This window comes from Lepidochelys kempii, chromosome 4 (assembly GCF_965140285.1).
Source record: "Lepidochelys kempii isolate rLepKem1 chromosome 4, rLepKem1.hap1, whole genome shotgun sequence".
NCBI classification, from domain to species: domain Eukaryota; kingdom Metazoa; phylum Chordata; order Testudines; family Cheloniidae; genus Lepidochelys; species Lepidochelys kempii.
This window is the reverse complement of record NC_136383.1, coordinates 14,638,677-14,662,974: the sequence shown is the minus strand read 5'-3', so window position 1 is coordinate 14,662,974 and position 24,298 is coordinate 14,638,677. Positions and strand designations below refer to the sequence as shown.

At 42.6% G+C, this 24,298-nt stretch overlaps 1 long non-coding RNA gene across 6 annotated transcripts in view; it reads right to left on the bottom strand.

Moving 5' to 3' along the window:
• The window catches only part of LOC140910162 (uncharacterized), a 379,881-nt gene that overhangs the window by 149,939 nt on the left and 205,644 nt on the right, over positions 1-24,298 (bottom strand). Inside the window, exon 4 of one of the 6 annotated variants that reach the window (XR_012158437.2) lies at positions 8,518-8,554. The exons of the other annotated variants lie outside the window; for them this stretch is intronic. This is a non-coding gene — a long non-coding RNA (uncharacterized LOC140910162). The remainder of the gene's footprint in view (positions 1-8,517; positions 8,555-24,298) is intronic. 6 annotated transcript variants of the gene reach the window in all.

Here is a 24,298-nt window from a genome sequence, read left to right as displayed (position 1 = left end):
GTTAAATGAGCTTTACAGCTAGAATAAATCAACAGCATAGCACAAAGCAGCCACATCTGCACTGGAGGATCCAGCCTGAATCCTATCAACTATTCCTATAAAGAGAACAGAGCTCAAATAGGTAACATGCCAAAAAACCAACAGGAAGGTAAGTATCTACTGGTTCAGGAGAGCACCTAGTAGGAAAGGAGAGTTGTATCCTGTTGCTAAGCAATCAGGGTTTGTTGGGGTGTTTTTTAAGAGGTAACCTCCCTCTCTTCAAGGGATCAGTACTTTTTTATCTATATACTGGGAGAAATAGTTAAACAGGAGGAGACAGACTTGTGGAAAATAAACAGCATTAGAAGAACTGGAAAAAAAGCACTGTGGTCCTTTAAGAAGGGAAAGGAACTGCTGCCGAGAAGCCCATCCGTTTTTTGGTCTTCCAGTCATATATCTGTCAGTTTTATGGGCATTGAGCAGAGACCATGATCCATCACTCCTTTTATTCAAAGCTCTCCTGTTCTACTTTAACCACATAAAATGGGAATTTGAATTCATGACCAGGCCGGCAGGAATTTCTCCTGGACAATTTGGTGGTGTTGTCAGAAACATGTATTTCCCTAGTTTACAAAAGGGGACCTGGCGTTGCACCTTGTGCTGCCATTCACACCCGTGCAAAGTGGGAATCGGAGGAGTGATGTTTACAATATTTTACACTGACGACAATGACCACACAAGGTACAAGGCAGTGGAGAATCAGGATCAAGGGGTCTGATGTGACCAAAAACATTAATGTCCCAATAACTTAGTCATTCTAAATGGTCACTCTTGATCTCTTCTTACAGTATTATTGCTAAATTCTGCCCTTGATTACTCCAGATTTATACCAATGTGACATCATTGACTGTAGTGTAATTGTTTCATATTTTCCTCAGTATAGCTGAGAGCAGAATACGGTGGTCTCTGTGCTAATCCACCAGGGCTACAGGTGCATTAGGTATACTCTTTATGGGTAAATTGGTAATTCTGTATTTATGGAATCTGTATTTTGTTGAAAATCTCCCTTCCCTTTGATCCTTAAAAAAGTTTTAGGTCTGACCTCTGACCTTGATATTAGAATAATTATGGGATTTCTAATGTACCTGTTTGGTTACGTAGAGCTTGTCCACATTACCTGCTGGATCGACGGGCAGCAATCGATCCAGCAGGGGTCAATTTATCGCGTCTAGATTAGTCTAGACGCGATAAATTGACCGCCGAGCGCGCTCCCGTGGACTCTGGAACTCCACCAGGGTGGGAGAGCCGTCGACTTACTGCAGTGAAGACACCACAGGAGTTCTGTGATTAGATTAGAATCTCAGATCTCAGCTTTCATTAAAACTAAAGTTTTTAAGCTCTCATATCTGTGGCAAAAACTTGCAAATGTGGACCCGAAAGACTCAAAAACCCGAAGGCAAATAAATCAACTGCCCAAATTATCGTGTTTGTAACCTTATGATTTTTAAGCCAATCTCATGATTTTTTAGATCCTGACTCCATTTTCCAGTGTTTGGTATTGACAATATTGATAGTCCTATAGGAGACAGCTGGAGGGACAGACAGGAGATCTGAATTCAGCTGACAATTTGGGAGTGTGCAGGCCAGTTAATAAGGTTACTGGTGTGGTAGAACTCAGGGAGGCTTCCAAGTCTCATGAGAGCACTCCAGAGCCTCAGAAACAAGCATTAAACTCAGTCATGCCTCACCAATCTATTAGAATTCTTTGAGGGAGTCAACAAGCATGTGGACATGGGTGATCCACTGGATACAGTGTACCTGGACTTTAAGAAAGCTTTTGACAAGACCCCTCACCAAAGGCTCTTAAGCAAAGTAAGCAGTCATGGGATAAGATGGAGGTTCCTTTCCTGGATCAGTAACTGGTTAAAAGATAGGAAACAAAGGATAGGAATAAATGGTCAGTTTTCAGAATGGAGAGAGGTAAATAGTGGTGTCCCCCAGAGGTCTATAATAGGACCTGTGCTGTTCAACATATTCATAAATGATCTGGAAAAAGGGGCAAACAGTGAGGTAGCAAAATTTGCAGATGATACAAAATTACTCAAGCCAGTTAAGTCCAAAGCAGTCTGCAAAGAGTTACAAAGCGATCTCACAAAACTGGATGAGTGGGCAACAAAAGGGCAGCTGAAATTCAATGTTGATAAATGCAAAGTAATGCACATTGGAAAACATAATCCCAACTATACATATAAAATGATATGGGCCTAAATTAGCTGTTACCACTCAAGAAAGGGATCTTGGAGTCATCGTGGATAGTTTGCTGAAAACATCCGCTCAAAAAAGCTAACAGAATGTTAGAAACCATTAGAAAGGGATAGATAAGACGACATTATATAAATTCATGGTACACCCAAACCTTGAATACTGCTGCAGTTCTGTTCAACCATCTCCAAAAAGACATATTAGAACTGGAAAAGATATAGAGAAGGCCAACACAATGATTAAGGGTGTGGAAGAGCTTCCATAGGAGAAGAGATTAAAAAAAACTGGAACTTTTCAGTTTGGAAAAAGGGACAACTTAGAGGGGATATGATAAAAATCTATAAAATATCTGGTATGGCAAAAAAAAAAGTGTTATTTACTCCTTCACATAACATAAATTCCCCCCTCCCAAGTAAAAATTTCAAAACTGAAGCAAGGCCCTCCTCCCACCGGTTATTTTCCTGTGTCCATTCCACTTGTTTAAGAACACAGTGCTAATAGCAATGGGAATGAGTTCTTGCGGGAATGAATATCACACATTAAAGCCCAAGTCCTTGCACATAGTGCACAGCCCGGATCCTCCTTCCCTAGGCCAAAGGGGGGCTGGAAGTCCTAACATGCCCGTTCTGTAGGCTCTGCATCACACAATAGGTACTTATGGCCATGCTCCCACACCCAATCCTGTCCAGTCTCTTCCCAGGTTCTGCTGCTAGTCGAATCTGCACTCACAAAGGAGGGTGGTTTAAGTTGGTTCCCCTTCTGGATTTCATGATGTTGCATTTTTGTTAGTAGAGAGCAACACTTTAGACTCTGGCCAATTAGCTATAGCAGCATAGTGCTCATAGAGATTATAAAACCTAAAACCAGCAAAACTGGTTTTCTTTGTATAACATACTCCAGCCCCTTCCCTCCCCATGACCAAATGCACCCCTTTATTCACACCCTACCCGATACTGCAATAGTTGTACAAAATATTCCTTGTGAGGTATCATTTGAAAAATAACTCACTGATCAATCATATCATGGTGAAATGCGTGTAGCAACATCGTGTGTAAAGTTATGAAATGGACCTGTATAATTTCAAAGGCACATGCTCAAACTAATGTCGCACTAATTAAGGCAAACCGAGCCAAGCAGGTCTTAAACAAAAGGATGTCTGTTTACCTCAAATTTACATATAAACTGTAAACAGTCCTCAGAGAACAAAAGGCGGAAGGCAGGATACAAAGGAAATCTACATGTCAGCAAACAGGGGCAAGGACAAACAGCATGAGATTTCTTTCAGCAGGGGACATCATGCTGCCTTGCTCTCAGCCAGAAAGAACATCTACCTAGGAGTCACTCTCAAGAGCTTGCATTTCAAAGGGAGAAATGAACTATAAAAGTGAGGGGTAAACATCCCAAGTGACTCTCCCTGTCTCTCTCTTTGCACCTAAGATGACAAAAGAAACAGCTGTTGGACTTTGTGGAAGAGATTCTGACCTGAAGAGTTTGGTCAGTAATGCTTTTGGAAGCATGTGGGAAGAACCTTATCTAGTTTGTCAAGTTTACATTGGCTGGCTAACTTCATTTCAGGTGGCAAGTTGTCATGTATTGTTCCCTTACAGGGAAAATAGGCCTAATATCTCTGGACAGTCCAGGAGATGGCTAGACAGAACATACATTTTTAGGGGAAAATACTGTATCGGGAGTGTGTTTGGGTCACCCTGCGGTAGTAACCGAGGCTGGCAAGAGCCAGTGTGACCAGAGTGTGGCTGGCAGTCTGCAGTTACACACAGACACTTGGGGCACCCGCATGCTCGTGACTATCTGTGAGCACCCAGGTTGGGAGCTACAGCAGCAAAGCATTGTAAGGCACCCAAGGTTGCAGGGCAGGGGTGACACAGCCCCTCACCAGTCTGGATTGCATCCTGGAATGTCACAACCATCCCCCCCATGCCCCAATGAAATAAGCTGTACCAGCAACAATACAGTTTTGCCAGTGCTAACCCATCTACACTAGGGGCATTTGCCAGCACAGCTATGTCAGTCACAGATCAAACCATCACACACCTGACTCACCTAGCAATGCCAGATAAAGCCTGTAGGGTGCACCTGGCATCTGCTGTATCACTATTCTTGGCCCATTCCAACTAGCTTCTAAGCCGAACAAGGAGACATGCAGCTTTGAAAAATTAGTACCGCTTCAATGTGGTATCTATTCTGGTTGAGATTATCAGAGTATTGGGATTCCCAGTTAAAATGCATGCCGTTTTGCTTTTTTCGTCAATGACAACAGCAGCAGAATAAGTGCGTTTATAGAAACAATCCAAGCCTTAATATTTTGTTATCTACTATCACAATCCAGCTCTGACACCTGGCAGTTCTATTCCTACCTCTTTCTCTTCTCGATATGCCCAGATCTCAGTCTCTCTCTCTCTCCTCTCCTTCCCCACTCCCCATCCCTCTGGATGTCACCATCTGTGCTCCACTTTTCTCTTGCTTTCTCTCTTCTCCTCCATCTTCTGGTATTTAAAGGGCTTTTAAATCTTTCTATCTGCACTACAATTGCCACTGTCTTTCACTTCAATTCTATACATGGATGGGCCACCAGAGAAAGCAAAACCATGGTAGTCAATACCACTCGTGGCCCGTCCATGTATAGAATTCAAACTAAAGATAGAGGCAATGGTAACCGTATCCAGATTAAGGAACAACTTGGCTGGCTGACGAATTGGTTGGAAAGTTCTTCAGTTTGGCCTTTGGACAGGGCTGCACAAAGGTTTTTGGGAGCCAGAGGCAAAATCTGAAACTGAGCGATACTGCCCCCACTCACTTTCAAAAAAAAAAAAATTGCCATGGTGATGAAAGAGGCTATGACAGAAGAGTGACTGGGACAAATTTGAGTGGCACTGCAGTACCACCACTCATTTAAATTCCACAGGTTTAGAGGCCCTCTCAAATGAGGAGGCGGCCTGCAGCAAGCTGCCCCTTGCCCTGCCGACACCCCCATACCCTGGGTCCCCCTGCATTTAGGTAACAGATGGGATTCTCAGAGGGCTATCCCACTGGTACCCCCTCTCTGCTATAGCAATCTGCCAGTCAGACACTTCCAGTGCAGTAAGACAACTTTCCTGAGGCTGTAAGCTAGCGCACTACAGGGTCCAAATACATGGTACTATGGGCTAGATATTGCAAGGGGGAGTGCATAAACTGCAGAAAGAGCCCCGAGGTGACACTGTGATTCAGAGACTCTGCTCTGAGACACAATCCCTCTCCTGCTTCCCCCCTTGCTCCAAGGCAGTAATAAATTACTGCTGCCCTACACCAGCTGTGTATTAGGGCACCCCACAACTACAGCTCAGCTGCGCTGGCCAGCACACTAGTGGGGATGGTACATTGCCTCCACCTTCCCTGCCCAGTGGGAGTAAATGGAATATAGCTCCCACTTACTGCTGCTTACGCAAACCCAGGGAACCAGTACAGGGGAGTGAAGGGTGGGGGGTGGGCGAGTTACTTTCCCTTTGTGCAGTTTGAGTTAAAATCTGGTCCTATATAATTAAACAGATAATTTATTAAGTACCTGCAACCTCCTAACAACTCCTAGGGGTTGCTAAGGATGCATCTGAATCACATTACTCATTACCTTTTGCTACTTACAGGTACAGAAAATTATCCACAAGTAAACGATTACCTAGGTCATAAATTACCTACAAAAATTTGGGCTGGGTTTTTTGCCAATCATCATTCCAATTAATTAACCAGAAGTGACTGACTGGCTTTTGACCAAATATTTTCTCATCAGTATTCTGTACCACTTCCAACAGGATGAAGAAGAAAAAAAAAATCCCCGGAAAGGTTAGAGAGAGAGAGAGAGATTAGATGACATGAAGGCAGACAAGGAAAAATATTTCAGAATTTTACAGTGGAGCCTTCTCTTTCTTGTTTGCATCCACATTCAACTACAGAACTGGCATGTGTGGGTGTGACCTGCAGATAGACCATCATACCAGCAATACACACAAAGCGGTTATTGTATCTATCATGCTTTTTGTTCTGGGGCCTGAATTGTGTCAATGGAGAAAGGAAAGAGCAGATGCTTTGTATTTGCTGGAAGCTTCAGGAAGATTTTTAGGGTGGGTTATAGATAGGGTAACCAGATAGCAAGTGTGAAAAATCAGGACACTGTGTGTGTGTGCGTGTGAGAGAGAGAGAGAGAGAGAAGGGGGGGTGGAGAATGTATAGTTGCCTGTATAAGACAAAGCCCCTAATATCGGGACATCTGGTCACCCTAGTTACTGAGAGTGATAAGAAAAAAAAAAAATCACACCTGTACAAGCAGGCCAAGATTTTCAAAAAGGTGACTAAGGATTTTGAGTGCCTCAGTTCCGAGATACCCCCCTCAGACACTTAAAAGGAGTCGAATTTTCATCAGGGATGTGCTTAGCACTTGCTGAAAATCAGGATCCTTTGAGTCGTCTCAGGTTAGATATGAAAAAATTCAGCCCTTCTGAAAACGAGGCCTTGAATGTTCACATTTGCTGAATGACATTTTTAAAATGTGCACTGACGTTTTAGGACCAGGCACACTGAATAGTAAATAAATCCTTGAAGTTCCCAGTTGAACTAGCACTGCATTCTCAGTTATGTGTAGGGATTTTTTTAGATGCTGGAGTGTGCTGGAAACATCTGTAATGACAAGATTTGGTTAGTAACTAGGTGGTGTAGTCAAACATCTGTAAACAGACAGCCACCTACATAGCCCCCGCTAATTATCTTACATGCTGCAGGGACCACTACTGAATCCATAAAGGAGACAGAGAGAAACACACAGAGAGAAAAGGTTTCAGAATAGCAGCCGTGTTAGTCTGTATCCGCAAAAAGAAAAGGAGGACTTGTGGCACCTTAGAGACTAACCAATTTATTTGAGCATAAGCTTTTGTGAGCTACAGCTCACTTCATCGGAGAGAAAAGTTACTGATCCAAAGCACATTGAAGAAGTTAATGGAAAGACTCACAATTATTTCAATAGGTTTTGAATCAGACCCCATGGTTGCAATTATTAGCTACACCCAAAAATATAACTGATTCTTTACAAATACAGAGAGTAACAGTATAATACATTCTATTGTGAATATACAATACATATCTCAAACTAAGTTATCTATTTCTATGCAAACTAATACCTATTCAGTAACTCCTTAGTAATAGGGGTTGATATAATTTTTTAAAAGCACAGTAGCTGTGAGCTAGATTGTGCACATCTTACTCACATCGGAGCGTGCTTACTCACACAAGTAGTTCTACTGAGGTCAACAGGACTACCAACATGAATAAGCACACACCAATAAGAGTAAGGGATGTACACTAGTCCTAGGTGGAGATTTTCACATTAAAATTGAATGGGAACTGGACATACACGGCTTTCAACGCAAGTTTTTTTCACCTAAAACCTTTGGCTACAATAACCCTGCCTTTCAGCTACAGGTGATTTAAACTAAGCCATTGACGCACAATGCAGTGTGCCATAAAATCATAGAACCACAGGGTCAGAAGGAACCACAAGGGTCATCTAGTCTAACCCTCTGCCAAGATGCAGGCTTTGTTGGATGTAAACCATCCAAGACAGATGGCTATCCAGCCTCTTTTTAAGAATCTCCAGTGAAGGAGATTCCATAGCTTCCCGAGGCAGTCTGTTCCATTCTCCTTCTGTTCTTACAGTTAGAAAGTTTTTCCTGAGATTTAATCTAAATCTGATATGACGTAGTTTGAACCCATTGCCTCTTGTCCTGCCCTTTGTGGCAAGAGAACAATTTTTCTCTATCTTTTTTATGGCAGCCTTTCAAGTATTTGCAGTCCGCTGTCATGCCCTCCCTTAGTCTCCTCTGTTCCAAACTAAACATACCCAGTTCCTTCAGCCTTTGCTCCTATGGCTTGCATTCCGTCCCTTTGATCATCTTTGTCGCTCGCCTCTGGGTCCTTTCCAGTTTCTCGACATCATTTCTATACAGTTATGAGCAAAACTGGACATAGTGCTCCAGCTGAGGCCTAACCAACTCCAAGTAGAGCAGTACTATCAGCTCATGGGACTCGCATGCCATGCCTCTGGGAATGCTACCCAAAATTGCATTTGCTTTTTGTGCAACAGCATTGCTGTGTCAAGTATTTATTATTACAACAAAGCTTCCCTTACCTTTATGCCTTCTGTGAACAGTTTGAATGAGTGTATCTGAACTACCACAAATTATCAGTACCAGAAACAGGGGTGAAGTATTCAAAGAACAGAGAGACCAATACCTTCCGCCTCTTTGCAGCTTGTCACTAGGATGTGTGTCTGAGGGGAAAGGAGGAAAAAACAGAGTGACACAAACACCCTGTACTGCAGACAGCCCAACAACAATGCCTGGAATAAAGAATCCATAAAAAAAAAAAAAGTTTAAATTGGCTTTCAGGGCGTTACTTCGTCCCAACTCAGGACAACTACCCTCCTCTGCTATAAACAGAAGTATCCATTTAGCTGAAAAGGGACTGAAAATGTATTTGGTAGTGATTTTTAGTACTAGTTCTTGAAAAAGTTTATACTCCTCAAGTATTTCTGGAAAGATATATTAAAGCTATGAGCTCTGACAAGAAACAGAAGCAATTATGACAGAATATACCTGTATTCACACCCTACACACTATTGTAACAATTTTTGTACAAGATATGCCTTGTGAGGGATCATTTAAAAATTCAACTTGCTGATCAATAATATCAGGGTGAAATGCACAGCAATATTATATGTAACATCACGAACATAAGCTGAAATCATGACTGAAATATGCTTCCCAGGTAAGTCTGGGGAGTGGCTAAACCTGTTCCTCAGAGGCAAAGGGCAAGCTGACATCTCAGCCAAGTGTCAACAAGGCTGATGGACCGTTATCTGCTAAATGGCCATTTTTGGCAACGAAGGGAGCAGGGACAAAAATCTACATTTTAGCAAATTTAGCACAGTATGGAGTTATCTTTCTTCACGAGAGTTGCCTTGCTCCCAGCTGGAAATGCTTCTCAAAAGGGTGTGTGTGTGTGTTTGAAATAGGACTATAAAAAGAAGGGGCAGACACTCCAAGACACCTCTCTCCCCACTGTCTGTCTCTGGCATTGCACCTAAGATGACAAAGAAAAACAGCTGTTGGACTCGGGGGGTAGTCCTGACCTAAGAGTTTCGTCAATAATCTGTTGGAGCATGTGATGAGAAAGTTTGCTTTGCACCAAAGATGTTTACTAGTATCTACTTAAGAAACTATTTTATCCTTATTTTTTCTTGCAACCATTTCTGACTTCTATTCCTCCTAACTTATAGTCACTTAAAATCTCTCTGTAGCTAATAAACTTGTTTTACTGTTTTATCTAATCCAGTGTGTTTAAATTGAAGTGTCTGAGTACTCTTTTAAATAATAAGCTGTCATATTATTCCCTCAAAAAGGAACAACAGACTTAATAGATTTTCACTATCCAGGAGAGGGCGTGGGGGTAGAGCACTTAGATTTCTGAGGGAAGATCTGGGACTGAGAGTACGTTGGGGTCACCCCGCAACATAACCAAGGCTGCTAAGAGCCAAGTGTAGCTGGCTAGCTATAGCACACACACACAGACATTGCTGGCAGTGATTTACATGCTGGAGGTTACAGCAACAAGGCTTTGTCAAGGGCACCCCAGGTTCCAGGGCAGGGGTGACAGCCCCCACTAGCCTGGACTGTACCCCGGCTCTGTCATTACAGGCTTTTGGGGGAAAAGCATCAAGGTACTTTATTTCACAACAAACAGTTTGTAAAGAAAAAAAATCAATGAAGACAATCTAGTACCTTCCACTATACCTAAAAACATTGTTTAAAAAAATTCTAGTGGTATTTCCTGTCATTGATTTATTAAAAAGGGAACAAGATATTTCATTGCATAAAGTAAAAAAAATTACATAGCCCAGTCAGTGTCTATTAAATGCCGTTTATGCTAGATATTAGTTGCATTTCCATATAATTAAGTCAAAGGCTACACCTCTGTGGAAGCAGTAAGCAGAATTATTACCTGGATGGGTCATAGGGGGGATAAAACTAATGTTGCTCCTGAGGGCAGCAGATCCATGCTTAAATAATAGTTAGGAATGGGAAATGGTCGTAAAGTTTAGATCTACTTTTCCCCCATAGTTTCTTGGTGTTTCGATCCAGCATTTTAGTTCTGGCCCATATCAGGTAATTATATCCCAGTGTGACAGACTGTACCCCTATGTTCACCCCTTTAACAAGACTATGATACATTTTGTACAAAGTATGCCTTGTGAGGCATCGGTGTCGACTGCATGGGTGCTCCAGGGCTCAAGCACCCACAGAAAAAAAACAGGGTGTACTCAGCACCCACCAGCCACAGCTGTTTGGCAGCTGACAGAAGGTGCTTGGGGGAGGGCAGAGAGCAGTGAGCAGCGGGGGGCCTCAGGGGAGGGGGTGAAGCAGGGGCAGGAAGAGGCAGAGTGAGGGCAGGGCCTTGGGAGAAGGGGCGAAGTGGGTCCGGAGCCTTGGCAGAGCAGGGGTGGAACACCAACTGGGAAAAATAAAGTCAGCACCTGTGTTGTGAGGTATCATTTGAAAACTCATAATTTGCTGATCGTTATGGTCCTGGTAAAGTACGCATGGAAACACTGCATGTAAAGTTATAAGATTTCTCTCTATGGTATTACTAATACACATTCAAAGTCTGGAGAGCAACCACAAACCAGTTCCTCAGAGACAAAAGGAGAGCTGACACCTCATCCAGGTGTCAAGGAAATCAGATAGACCATCATCTGGCTACACGGAGTAATGGTCTCAAGTTGCAGTGAGGAAGGTTTAAGTTGGATATTAGGAAAAACTTTTTCCACTAGGAGGGTGGTGAAACACTGGAATGCGTTATCTAGGGAGGTGGTGGAATCTCCTTCCTTAGAGGTTTTTAAGGTCAGGCTTGACAAAGCCCTGGCTGGGATGATTGAGTTGGGGATTGGTCCTGCTTTGAGCAGGGGGTTGGACTAGCCTCCTGAGGTCCCTTCCAACCCTGTATTCTGTGATCTTCTTTCCTGCCGAAGAGTGTGTGGGTGAAAAATGTACTTCTTGACAAAGAAACAGCTTAGGGTTTCCATGCACACAGACTTTCTGTCTCCTGAACTTCACCTGGAGATGATTCTCAAAGAAGAGAAAGAACTATAAGAAGGGAAAGCAGACACCCCAAATGATCTCTCCCTTTCTCTTTACCCATGGCATCGACAACACTTGAAGAACAAAGAAAGCAGCACTGAACTGGGGGAGGGATCCTGACTGAAAGAAATTCAGCCAGTAAGACTGCTGGAACATGCAGTGAGAGAGACCTTTGCTTTGAATTCACTTAGCTTGTTAAGTTAGGCATGAGCTGCATTTTACTTTTATTTTTTTAAACCAATTCTGACTTTTATGCCTCATTACTTGTAGTCACTTAAAATCTATCCTTCTGTGCTTAATAAACTTGCTTTACTGTTTTATCTAAACCAGTGTGTTTGGATTGAAGGGTTTGGGAAACTCCATTTGGGATAACAGGATTTGTGCATGTCATTTTCTATTAATAAAATGACGGACTTTGTACGAGCTTGTATTGTCCAGGAGAGACCTGGGCAGTACAAGACACACATTTCTGGGAAAAGTCGGGGAGTGGGAATTTGCTGGTGTTGTTCTGCAGTGTATTGCATGAGTGGCTGGCTATAGCACTCTCACAACAAAACTAGGAGGAACTTACATGTTGGAGGCATGGGAGAGCAGACCGGGGTGGTAGCTCTCACAACAAAGCAGTGTACAAGGCACCCCAGGCTGGAGAACTGAGGAGACAGCAGTTCATTGGTCTAGATTGTATCCTGGGGAATGTTACACCCAGATCATAACAATGGAGGTTCTTAAAAGATATAATACACAAAACCAGATCCTGAGCAGATGCACATCAGTGTAGCTATCTGCTTAGCATCTGACCTACAGCTCTGATAAAAAAAGTATTAAGATCTCAGTGTTAAGTCATAAGGGAACATTTTTTTTAAAGGAATCCAAAGTCAATGGCAAGTCTTTCCACTGACTTCAATAGACTGTGGATCAGCGCCCCCCCCCCCCAAAAAAAAGAAGTTCTGTAAAACATTTCCAAGACAACAATTTACAGTGTATACACCTGTACATAGATGGTGGAGAATACTAGTATTTGGAAACTAATACCTGGAAAAACTTCTAGTTTGCTGCGAGGTTAAGGTAAATTGGAGAGGAGAAAGATTTGCTAAACTTTGAACTAAATGAATATATCTCCAACAGAGCAATCATCATTCCTGTCTCTCACTGAAGTGTTATTTGCTTGTTGATTCCAATAACCTTCAATTAACAACAAATGTTTTGGCCACTTACAACCTGCATAGTTTATTAAATCATATGCACTTGATTAGGTTTACTTAACATTTCCTTCATTAAAAGAATTCCATATGTTACAATAGGAAGAAAAAAATTGATTTAACTTTAGAAAATGTGCTGGGAGGTCCAGATTGCCAGAAATGCTTAGCCACCACATTTGGGGCCAGAGTTTCAGAAGCGCTCAGCTCTCATTTAGGTACCTAAATGAAGTGGCCAGATTTAAAAGAGAGCTCAGCACCCAACAACTCCAGCGGAAAACAAAATCTGGCCACACCATTTAGGCACCTAAATGCTAAATGGGAGGTATTGGATGCCGAACTCTTTTTGAAAAAAAACTTCAGATCCCACAGATAGAAACAGATCACAGCGTCCCTCTCTTATATGGAGCAGAAGGCTGCAGATAGGCTGAAATCACAGAGGCAAGATTTGGGGTCAAACATGGAGGGGAAATGCTCTTTCACGGTAGGATCCCATACTGTTTATCCACTTCAAGTCTCTCTTTGCCCTCTAGGGGCTTGATCTCCCATTGCCTTGTGCCCTGGTTAGTCACTTACACTTGTGCAAAGTGAACATAGAACTCTACCATTCTGATCTGGGACTGTTTGTGCAGAACTAACTAAACTACATGAGGTGCAGTGCAGTGGAGAATGGAAGTCACAAAACTCCCCCAGAAACAAAAAAACCTGGTTCCTGCACAGCTCCACCACTGAGGTTCTGATATAACTTCAGGAAAGATTTCCAGTCAGTGCAAGGTTCTGAGGCCACACACAGCCTGTTCATTTTGTATCGTTAGCAACCCTGCCTCAAAGAGGAGAGCCCGGAGTGGCTCTTTGCAGCAATAAGGTTTACATTTGCTCTTCCTACTGCTTTGCATGCAGAAGGAGTAGATGCTGTCTAGCGTAAGTGAGACTATTCCTCCTGTACACATCTACAGAAAGAATGGATGGAATTATGGTGAAGGCATTGTAGTGAGATTCAGCAGGTTTGGCTCTGCCATAGATTTCTGAGTGACCTTGGATAAGTCACTTTGCACCAGATTTTTAAAGCTATTTAGACACGTAGAGGAACTTTCAAAAAGCACCTAGTCACCTAACTCCCATTTGAAAATTCCACTAGGTGTCTAAATATCTTTACAAATCTGGTCCTTTATTTCGCTGTGCCTTGATTCTGCATTTGACAAATGCGGATAATAATACTTCCTTGCACTTATCCTCTGCCTTTCCTGCTTGTTTAGATTGTTCAGTATTTGGGGAAAGGACCTCATCTGTTCCAACATGTTTGCACAATGCCCAGCACGGTGGGGCCCTAATCTCCACAGGGACATCTAGATACAATAAATTAATAACAATTTTTTTAAAATTCTGTAGAACCATGACAATAGTCAAGCATACTTTGAGAGTCGTTTCCAGCTTCTTAGGTTAATTCTCTTCTTCCTTTTATTTTTTTTTAATTCCTTCTCTTTCTTAAAAAAACCCTACAAAAATAAAGGAGAGAAAGAAAAGCAGCAGCAGCCAATGGCTATTTGGTAGCATGAGAAATCTAACTCTAAGCCCATATCCTGCAATATAACTCTCTTGAATGGATCCCTGAGCTTGGGCAGAGTCCAGCTGGAGGCAACGGGGCTCTGTGCAAGCAGAGTCTGCCTGCATGCATCACATTGCCTGATCAGGACCTGCCTTTGTAAGTCACCATTGTGATATGGTTATCACGGGTTTATTTCTCAAGGTCACTTTTTATTTATTCATCCATCCGTGTCATGTTTGTGGTACAATAGCCTCCTAATCCCAGGGCTGGTTTCTTAACTTTAAATTAGTTTCCAATAAAGCAGAACTTGTACCTCTCATTGTTTTTAATACACTTGTAACCTAATGCTGCTGGTCCTTGGGGAGGTTCAAAGGACCTCAAAGGCAATAGTTCTCTGCCCGGGAGCAAAGAAGTCATTACAGCTTGTACTAGAAGATTTAATAGGTGTCATAATTTATCATGTAAACCGAAAAGTGTTTCTTAATTAAGTGCGTACGTTAATGAATTTTTTAATTTGATCCCTGTAAGTACCTTGCTATACTAATTGCAATATTCTACACATTAGTCATCCGCTGTTGCCCTTGGCTATTTTCTACCCTGAGAGGGAGAGAGCGAGCTTTTCAGTTAAAGTTCATTTAACTCTTTCCACCCAACAAATTAAATTTCTTGTTATTCACCCTGGAGAGTGACAGCTGCATTTCACTCCCGCAGAGCTTGGAGGCTGCCCGTCTCCATGCACGTAGACCTGCGTTTGTGCATGTTATGCATTAGGCAGGGAATAGAGAGAAATGGAGAAGTCCATTGATCCATCCATTGGGGCAAAATATTGCTTTGCATTATTAGAGACTAAAAACTTGTTCATGGTTCTGGGGCTAAAGGGAAGACTGTTTGAAACTACATTGCAGGACTATAGTCAAGAACATCAGGGACCCTTTAGTGCACACCAGCAGGGTCTACACAGACTAATTCACATGTAGCACACTAGTGCACTTTAGAAACAGCATCCCTGTAGTCTGCATTACCCGACTGTGTAGACAAGCCCTTAGGTGCTTGAGTCTGGGGCCTATGCACCCAAGAGCCTTCGGGATCTGGGCTGGAATCACACAGCAGGTCAGGACAAAGCCAAAAACAGAACCTCGGTGCCTTGATTCTCAGTCAAGTACCCTGCCCTCTAGGCCACCCTGCCCTCTAGGCCATGACACCCGGTGTAAAACTGGCACACGTGATGGCAGAATCGGTCATTACTGAAGCAGAATCAGGACTCACCCAGGCAAAACTCTAATTAACATCCGTGGCAGCGTTGGCCTGGAAGCCGAAAGAGGAATTTCAGGATTTGGTCCTAACTATATTTTTCATTGAGATTTCTAAAGCCACAGAAAATGCTTTTCTGAGGGGGGGGGGGGGGGGAATCACTATCTGTGATCTACCCACTGACAGAGAGGGCTCGCAAGCAGCCCCTGTGCTTCTTTCACAGCTTTCCTCTTCTCCCACAAATTAAACGGTCATAATATGATATGAACTTCATAATATTCGTCTAGGAGAGATCCATGTGGGGCTAGATCCTCCGCAACTGCACCTCAGCGACATCAGCGGAGCTCTGCTGCTTGCAACAGTGAGGATCTGAGCACGTTCACCTCCTACGGCTGCAGCATCCAGTCCAATGCTATTAACTATGCATTGTAATACAGTACAGGAAAGCAAGATAAAATACAGTCACCCGTTGTAACTGCTGCCCTTATTTTAGCCTGCATAACATGCTTCGGTCGGTCTTGCATTTGAATAAAAACCTGATTAATAAAAAGGGGAGTTTTCCCAACATCTTAACAGAGGCTCATCCTCAGCTATTTTTGCAAAAATAGCTTCTGAGTGAAATGGGGAAAATATTTTGCAATATTTAAGCAGGGTATTTTAAGAGCGATGGAAATAGGTATTCAAATCCCATAGACATTCAATGGGAATCAGGTGCCTAACTCTGTTAGACTCCTTTTAAAAATGATTAAAGCTGGAGTTTTCAAGATCGCTTATAGTTACAGGAGTTGTAGGACTGAGCCCTGGAACAATTAAGATACCACAAGGTATTTTTCTCATTTCACCCACAGGTTATTATTGCAAAGAGAGGAGTGTGATACACGGTTAAGGTGATGAACTCAACTGGACAATGCAAATGCATGTGATTTACTGAATGCACTAGTCTTTGCAGGACCAGGACTTAAGTGGCATAATAAATATGCCTGTATTTACTTCTCAGCATAGAAAAAGCAAAAGAAATCGCTGTTTCCTGTCTGATGAGCTATACTTCATCCACTTGTTTCTTGTAACTCTGGGTTATGAATCAAAAGGTGACTTTGTTGTAAAACCCACAAAAATTAAAAATTTCAACTTTTGGTTTCTATCGTCGCCACACAATTCCTAGAAAAAAAGCGCCCTAAACTGCAAAACACTGGCTCCTGTTTGTACGCTTATTCCTATACAGGCCACCAGGATTACAGGCAGGAGTAAACATTTGCAGGATTGGGCTCTAAACTTGTGAGGAAACACAGTGCAATTTTCCAATTGGGCCCATCAGCTTCTGAGGGTGAAATCAGGCACCTCCAGGACTCCATGAACTGGAGTATTGCAGTGCCCATAGGGTGTGTAAATCCAGACTAACACTCTCCGCTATACCTGCTGTCAGCCTTACACACTATGCACACCTGACCTACTGTATGTGAAGATCAAGAAGTTGTTGATCTAGCCATCAAGACTCAGAATCAAATAGCCTCTGGACTCAGGGAGACCGGGCACTGCATGGCCAGTTTTTTCCGCCGCGTCTCTGAATGCATTATTGATTTGCTGTTGCTGGAAGTTCTCCTGACAAGCTTACACATACAATTAAGTGCATTACACCCAACATGTTTAAATAGCCTAAGAACTTCTTAAGCCAAAAAGGCTTAGTGCAGCAGCACTGCATCACTCACTCACTCACTTCCCCACTCGCAAGCAGAGCTTGTGAAATTAATACCAACAGCACAGCATAACACACGTCAGGGAAGTGAGACTCTTTACTTGGGTGGCTGTCACCTGCCTCTCAACAAATTTCAAACAGTTTTGCCTACAGCATGCTGTTGTATTAGATAAAATGCATCCTGACACCTTTCTTACTCTATTATGCTTGGCTGCTAAAATCCTGAGATGCAAACCTCCTAAAAAATTTTTTAGAGAGAAAACACTGTCCAGTAATTTGCCAGAGGTTAGTTCTTGTGGGTTGTCGGTGATGGGAGGTTCCCCGTCTGTATATTCCCATACATGCCATCAAATGCTATAGTTTCTAGTGCCCAGTTTTGACTGGCGCTTCTCAGCTGTTTCATAATTTCTGATGAATTAAAAGAAGTGATGCATGATATTTAGTGTCTGATATTTAGATCAGGTCCTCAGCTGGTGTGAGCCAACAGAGCTCCACTGAAATCAATTTACACCAGCTAAGGAACTAGCCCAATACATTTAATGCATGTAAGTTGTTATTTTAACATTCTAATCACAGCCACCACTCCCAACATGTACATCTAGCCCAATATGTACAATACAGATAAGCATTTATTACCAGCTACCTAATTTCACTCATCTAGTCCCATTAACCTGAATAAAACAACACACAGGGAGGAGGAGGAGGAGGAGGATTTGCCCTATAGTGTCCCCCCTACTCCACCCTAGGAAGGTAAAGGATAATCTTCACTGATTTTATTATTTATGCTGACACATCATGAGCTAACCTACTGATAGACACCACACTGTTCATAACTATTGCATGGCTATGGAGTCAATGGAGCTACACCAGTGGCATATCTGGCCCTGAACAGTTTGCTTTTAAATCAACTATGTTCCTCATTAAATAACTCATAGTAGAGCTAAATTAAATGAAGGTATAGCTACATTTCCAGCTTGGGTGGTAATTCAAGAGCATTTGCTATTAAGAGGCATTACAAGTACACAATGCATGACTACAGCTATATAGTCTCTCAGTTTTGCCCCTTTTATGCAGTCTTATAGAAAGAAAGCTGAATTTGTCCCTCTGTTTTTTCTTTGGATTCTGGTATGTGCCAATGCGAGAGAGCGAATACATGCTAGCAGTGAGCCAATATGCAGCCAGCCCTGGGCTATTCATAAAAGTCTCACCTTCTGGAACGAATTGATGGGACAATGCCATTTCCCAGGCCGATTGCCATCTGCTTCTGGGAAGCTCAGGTACACACTGAAACGCAAGCTAGGCCAGGTGCCAGTAGCTGGGCCAAATTCTGGGTTGATTTACTTCATTTCAGTTGGGTTATAAGGACTGTAAGTCAGGGAAGAGTTTAGTCCATATTCTTCACTTTTTAGAACTTTCTACTTCTAGAAAGCAGGCATAGCGGCTCCAGCTAAAGTACTCAATCTATCTACGGGACCCTTGTCTTTATCACTCCTGTGACAAAACCACCAGTGAGTTATTCCATATAACTTCCCAATAACTGTCGCCAACACACACAGCTAACTGCATCTATGGATCTGGAAAACAGTAGCAAGCAACATACTTGCAGGCAACATGAAGTTGTAAGAAGATATCAGTGCTGACGCTGCAGCAATACGTGCCATCAGTAAAGTAAAAAGGTCTGTCTTGACAAGAAAAGGAACCACAGAACAGCTGGGAAGTACCTTTCCTTTTTCCTTCTCGCTGCTTTCTAGATGCCTGATTTCCCCATGATGTTTGGTTTTTTGCCTTCTGTTTTAAGTCTTCATCCAGTAAAAACTGATAACGGTAGGCAAAAATACAAAACATAGGTGATTAGATAAAGTAAATTAAACACACCCTCTCTTCCCTCTTCAGTACAGACCAAGTTCTAACACCCATACATCAGCAAGCAAACTTACCTGTCCAGAAGTCAAGGACATTGAGAGATACCTGAATGTACCCACTGGTAAAGCTAAGCTCCATTTTGGCCCATCTCTCCTGTACTCACTATGATGAGGAAGCTGGAAATCCAGGAAACTAGTATTGCTCAAGGTGTAGTTGATCCTACACACTGAGCCATAGGGGCAAACTCCTACACCTGTGTGGAGTCCCATTGACTTCCACAGGGCTCTAAATGAACATCAAAGTGCAGCAAGTGTCTTAAGCCATAGCAGCTGAGGCACACAGCATTTCCTAGGGGTCGTCTACCCCAGTTAGCCATTAGTTCCCTGGAAATGCCCTTTGCTGCGCTCGTTGACAGACCTAAATTTGCTCTAAACAGGCCCAGGGATTTTTTTTTTAAATAGGCAGAGTGATTTCATTCGGTCTACAATGGGCATTCCCACAGAACTTTAGCAAGCTCCCTGTGCTTTAGCAAACTCTCTCTGACTACACAATCTTTAATACAAGCCATCTGATCTTTTCTTGAAAGCAGCAGTAAGTGGCTTGATCAGAAATGACATCTTAGGTTGGCAAAGCTAATTAGTTCACAGGATTTCCCCTTCACTCCCCCCACTTCCTCCAAACAACAAAGTGGACATGTATTTTCCCTCAGTTTCGGTCTCTCAATTGGGTGCTACCCTATTGGTGAAACTATAGTCTGACACTTGTAAAAAGGATTAAGTGCATCTGTTGGCAATTCAGCCAAAGCAGGCACATCTGCTGCTGATAAACACATTGTCAGTTCTTTGTCAGGAGAAACACAGTATCTCTGAATTAAAAAAAAAAATAGACAAGCAGCTTCCACCTATGAAAGAAACTAACACAAGTCATTTGGGGTTTTCGGGGGGTGGGGGGGGTGTCTGAGTATTTGTTGGACCTGCTTAAATGCTATGGCTCTGAAATTAACTCATGGGCACAAAAATCTGATGGCTTCCTGGAATAAGCTTCTGTTTAAATGTTGGATGCACTGGGAAAGCTGCAAGCTGCCTCAGTAGATGATATTTTTGTTGTTGTGGAGAATGGTACACAAGGGCCCCAAATTCCCCTTCGCCAGCCTCCGAAGGATTTCTCCAGCATAGGGGGAAGGGTACAGATGAAATGGCTCTGTATTCTTCCACCTCCTAATGTGGGGGGGTGGGGGGGCCTGTGGCTGGAGATCAAGTATCTGTTGCTACAACAACTTCTTCTGGCCACAGACAACTGTGAGGCTACTCTGAGTTGTGCTGGCAGCTGTAAAGATGGTACACAGCCATATTCCCCCACCCCAGTTCTGTGCTGAGGCCAGCGTATCCAGGACCAGACCATAGAATCTGGTCTTATGCTTTTAAATATACCCGGAGTTAAGCAGGAATACAGCTTATTCCGTTGGTCTCAGGTCTAAATATTTCAGAATTGTCCCTGTTAGAGACCATACACAGATGGGCACGGAAATGCTAAAGGGACTAACAGACCAGCTGATCTTCACCTGTTCAGGCCCTGTACTCAGGGGCAGCAACAGCAACATACGATTTTTGCACATTTTATTCCTCCTTTAAAAATAATAAATAATACTTTTATTGCTATTTCTCCGCATCTACAGTGGGGAAAAAACAAAATCTCATGGTACAGCAGTGACACCATTGGCAAAATAAAAGAAGTGCAGTGGCTACTGGTCTCACAGAGGCTTGTGAGATTTATTCCATTATTTCAGTTTTGATACTAGTTGGGGTAAAAGACTGGTGGGGTAAACGCAACAGTGAAACTGTCTCTAGTTTGAAGGCTCTGTTGCACCATTATTGTCAGGTAAGATGTAAAAATTGAGATGCTGAGCCCTTGTGGCCATTAAAGGTCCTATGCCACTTTGAGACAGAAAAGGGGCCTGGGTTTTGCCAGTTTTGCTGAGTTTTGCCACTAACTTTAATAGGAACCTGTATTGCACTGAAGAGCTGTTAATCCCCCCCGCATCCTGATCAGATTGTAGTTTTGATGCTCTGCCTACCTAAAATTCCCCCTGCAGGCTCAGATGGAAAAGATGTTCCTCTTCCTAAAATGATGGCTAGTGATGCAGTGCCCTGACAAACAGCCCACCGGTAGCTGCATTTTGCTGGGGGGGAAGAGGTGATCCTCAACCATAGTTTGGTGGTCTGTTGGGTTGCTTTGTGATGAAAGGTTTGAATGGGATCAGAGGGGTGGTAACGTGTAAAACCATTATCATTCTATACCATCACAGGAAACAGAATATGAACTGCAGTTGAGCCAGTGTCTGTACCAGAGTGAAGGAGTCTTCCTCCCAGAGGATAACAGGAGATTGTGTTATTTGTACTATTTTAACAAACTGTTACATGCTTCGCCATGCACAAAGCTCACAGCTACAAAGGTCTTGCGTTTAACATGACAACGAAAGCGATTTTAGTTTTCCTTTTTCCCTGCCATCAGAATGTCAAAATATGCATCTAAACCACTCACACTGACACTGCAGTGACTTCCAAGGACTGTCGGATTGTACTGGATTCGAGGGGCTGTTTTCAGTACAGAGACGGGTTTAAACAATTAGAACTGCTTTATGCAATTTTAATATCCAATATTAAACCACTTAATATGTGATTTATAGAAGTGCCGTTTTTAATAGCTCTTAAAAGTGCTGTTATCCCGAACAGGATAGAATTTAGTTGTGTCCACCCACTACTGACAAAGTAAGAGCAGGACTTTGGCACAACATGTTGATGCTACATTAGAACTTTCTATCATGAAGTGCAAAACAAGTGTATGGAATGGAAACGTCTCAGTAGCAGGCACTCAAAAATGAAGGTATGTAAACTTTAAAGACAAATTAAAAAAGCAGAACTCACCCCCTTGGGCTAGCATATTACATCTAGAGTTGTTCAAATGCTTTAGAAATTGTGGCCATTTCACTGAAAAACAATTTTTTCTTTTGCAAACATTTTAGAATTTTTGAAAGTTAGAAGAAAAATTTTGCCAAAAAATTTTCACAACTTTTTCTTTGCTGTTTTTTTAACAAGCTTACAGGGGAGGCAGCTTGGCAGCATGAATCAGGCACTGGGGCTCTGGAGACTGGATTCAATTCCTGGCTTTGCTGCTGCCTTGCTGGGTGGCCTCAGGCAAGTCACTTAACTGCTCTGTGCCTCAGTTTCCCCATCTTCAAAATGGAGCTATCCTTTGACACTGATCTCTTTTGTAATGCCCCTTGAGATCTTCTAATGAAAAGTGCTATATAGAGGTAGGCAATAGTATTATTATTTTATATTACAGTGATCATTTTTTAAAAAATTAAGAATTTTGGTGAAAAAAATTGTTCACTAAAACTTATCAAAAAATTTCACTGCAGGATGTGTGGGTTTTTTTGTTTTTGTTTTGTTGTTGTTTCATCTGTATTGAATTACAACGTAATCTTGAATTAGGTGGACACATTATTTTGGCAATATAATACCAGAATTCATGTTTTTGAAGCTTTCGGGGCAGGAGCTCGGGGAAGAATTCTGCTTCATGGGGAGCTCTCCCACTGCCACACCCCTTTAAGGAATGTGACATTCTCTAGAACCTCTCCCCCTACTCCCCGTCTGCTGCTCTCATTCTGCAGTCTGATTCACAGGCTACATCCACTTCCTCCCCGCATCTTTCCACTTCCTTTTGAGTGCTGTGCATCCTCAAAAGACCAGTGATGGAGCTGTCCCTTTGTGGCAGTGTCTGGCCCGTATGGAGAACATGCAAGGGAAAGGAGAAGATGTCCTAACACACTTTTCCCTCAGTTGTGTAACAGGGCATGAATGGAATTGCTCGCTCCCTGTGCCAGACATACAACAGTATTTCTATTTGTGTGTGGAGCACGGTTGGCAGAGCATGGAAGGGCAAGATGAGGTGCTGTCCAACAAAAATCATCATCTTTGAATCAAAAGAAAAAAAACTCTTCAAGGTAAGAGATATGAATGCTAAAATAATTACAAACCTACTCTGAGTAAATTTGGACTGTTCCAGGCTAGTTTTCTGGTGCTGAGCTGCTAATTTGTACCCATAACACACTGGCACCCCCTTATTCACCACTGTCACATAATTAGGATATGTTTTGTACAAAGTATGCTGTGCGAGGTATCATTCTAAAAGTCTTGATCTGCTAGACATTAATGTCTCGTTGGATCATATGTGCTATCATCATATGTGAAGTTATAAAGTTTGGCTAGGTGTGTGTTACTGAAACATTTTGTGAGGTTAAAAACACCCAGAACCAGCCTTTCAGGTACAAGAGTAAAAAGGCTGAACAATGTTAATGGCTTATTGAGGAAAAGCACACAAGCACAAGGGTTACCCCAGGAACTGCGTACAGTAGAAACCTCTCAGAGATAGCACTACACAATGAGAAATGTTTGACCCAGGTCACAGCAAAAGAGCTTTTCAGGAAGTGGGAAGAAGATATAAAAGGGTGAAATGATATCAAGAGGGTACCGCACTGTCCCTACAACCACACACCTGGAAACACCTGAGGAATAAAGACTGAATGGTGGGAAGTGATGGTCCCAGTCTAGAGGGATTTCTAGCCTGTGTATGAAACCCTGGGAAACCCAAGCTGCAAAAGGAGGACTTGTGGCACCTTAGAGACTAACAAATTTATTTGAGCATAAGCTTTCGTGAGCTTCAGCCACAGCTCACTTCATCGGATGCAAAGCAACAGCAGCTTGTGCCTTAAAAATCTGCCAACTCGTTTATCACTCAGGGTGAGAATTTACTAATTCATATCCTACCTATCTAATGTGTTAAGCTCAGTTTGTGTTTTTGTTTATTTACTAGGTAATCTGCTTTGATCTGTTTGCTATCACTTATAATCTATCTTTTTGTAGTTAATAAATTTATTTTATGTTTTAATCCAAACTAGTGTGTGTTTAGTGTCTGGGGAAAATCTCAGCTTGGTTACCACAAGTGTGCATGGTTCTCTTCACATTGAGGAAGAGGCGGACCGGGTATTAAACCCACATACTGGCCAGATTTGACCAGGGCAGGACAGTACTGCTCTGGGGTCCTAGGCTGGGAGGCTGGTGGTTAGGGAGCATGTAAGTGCAGCGGGGTGTGTCCCTACCTGTGTGAATGCTGGGGAAAGTGTAAGCTTGGAGGGCTTTGCAACTTGTCACAGCAGCACAGTAAGAGAGGGAGCCCAGGCTGGTGGGTCAGTGGTATCCCAGTTCCAGGTGGCACCCTGGGGAGAACCCATCACAGTACCCATGGGCATCTTTCCTTTGGAACCTTG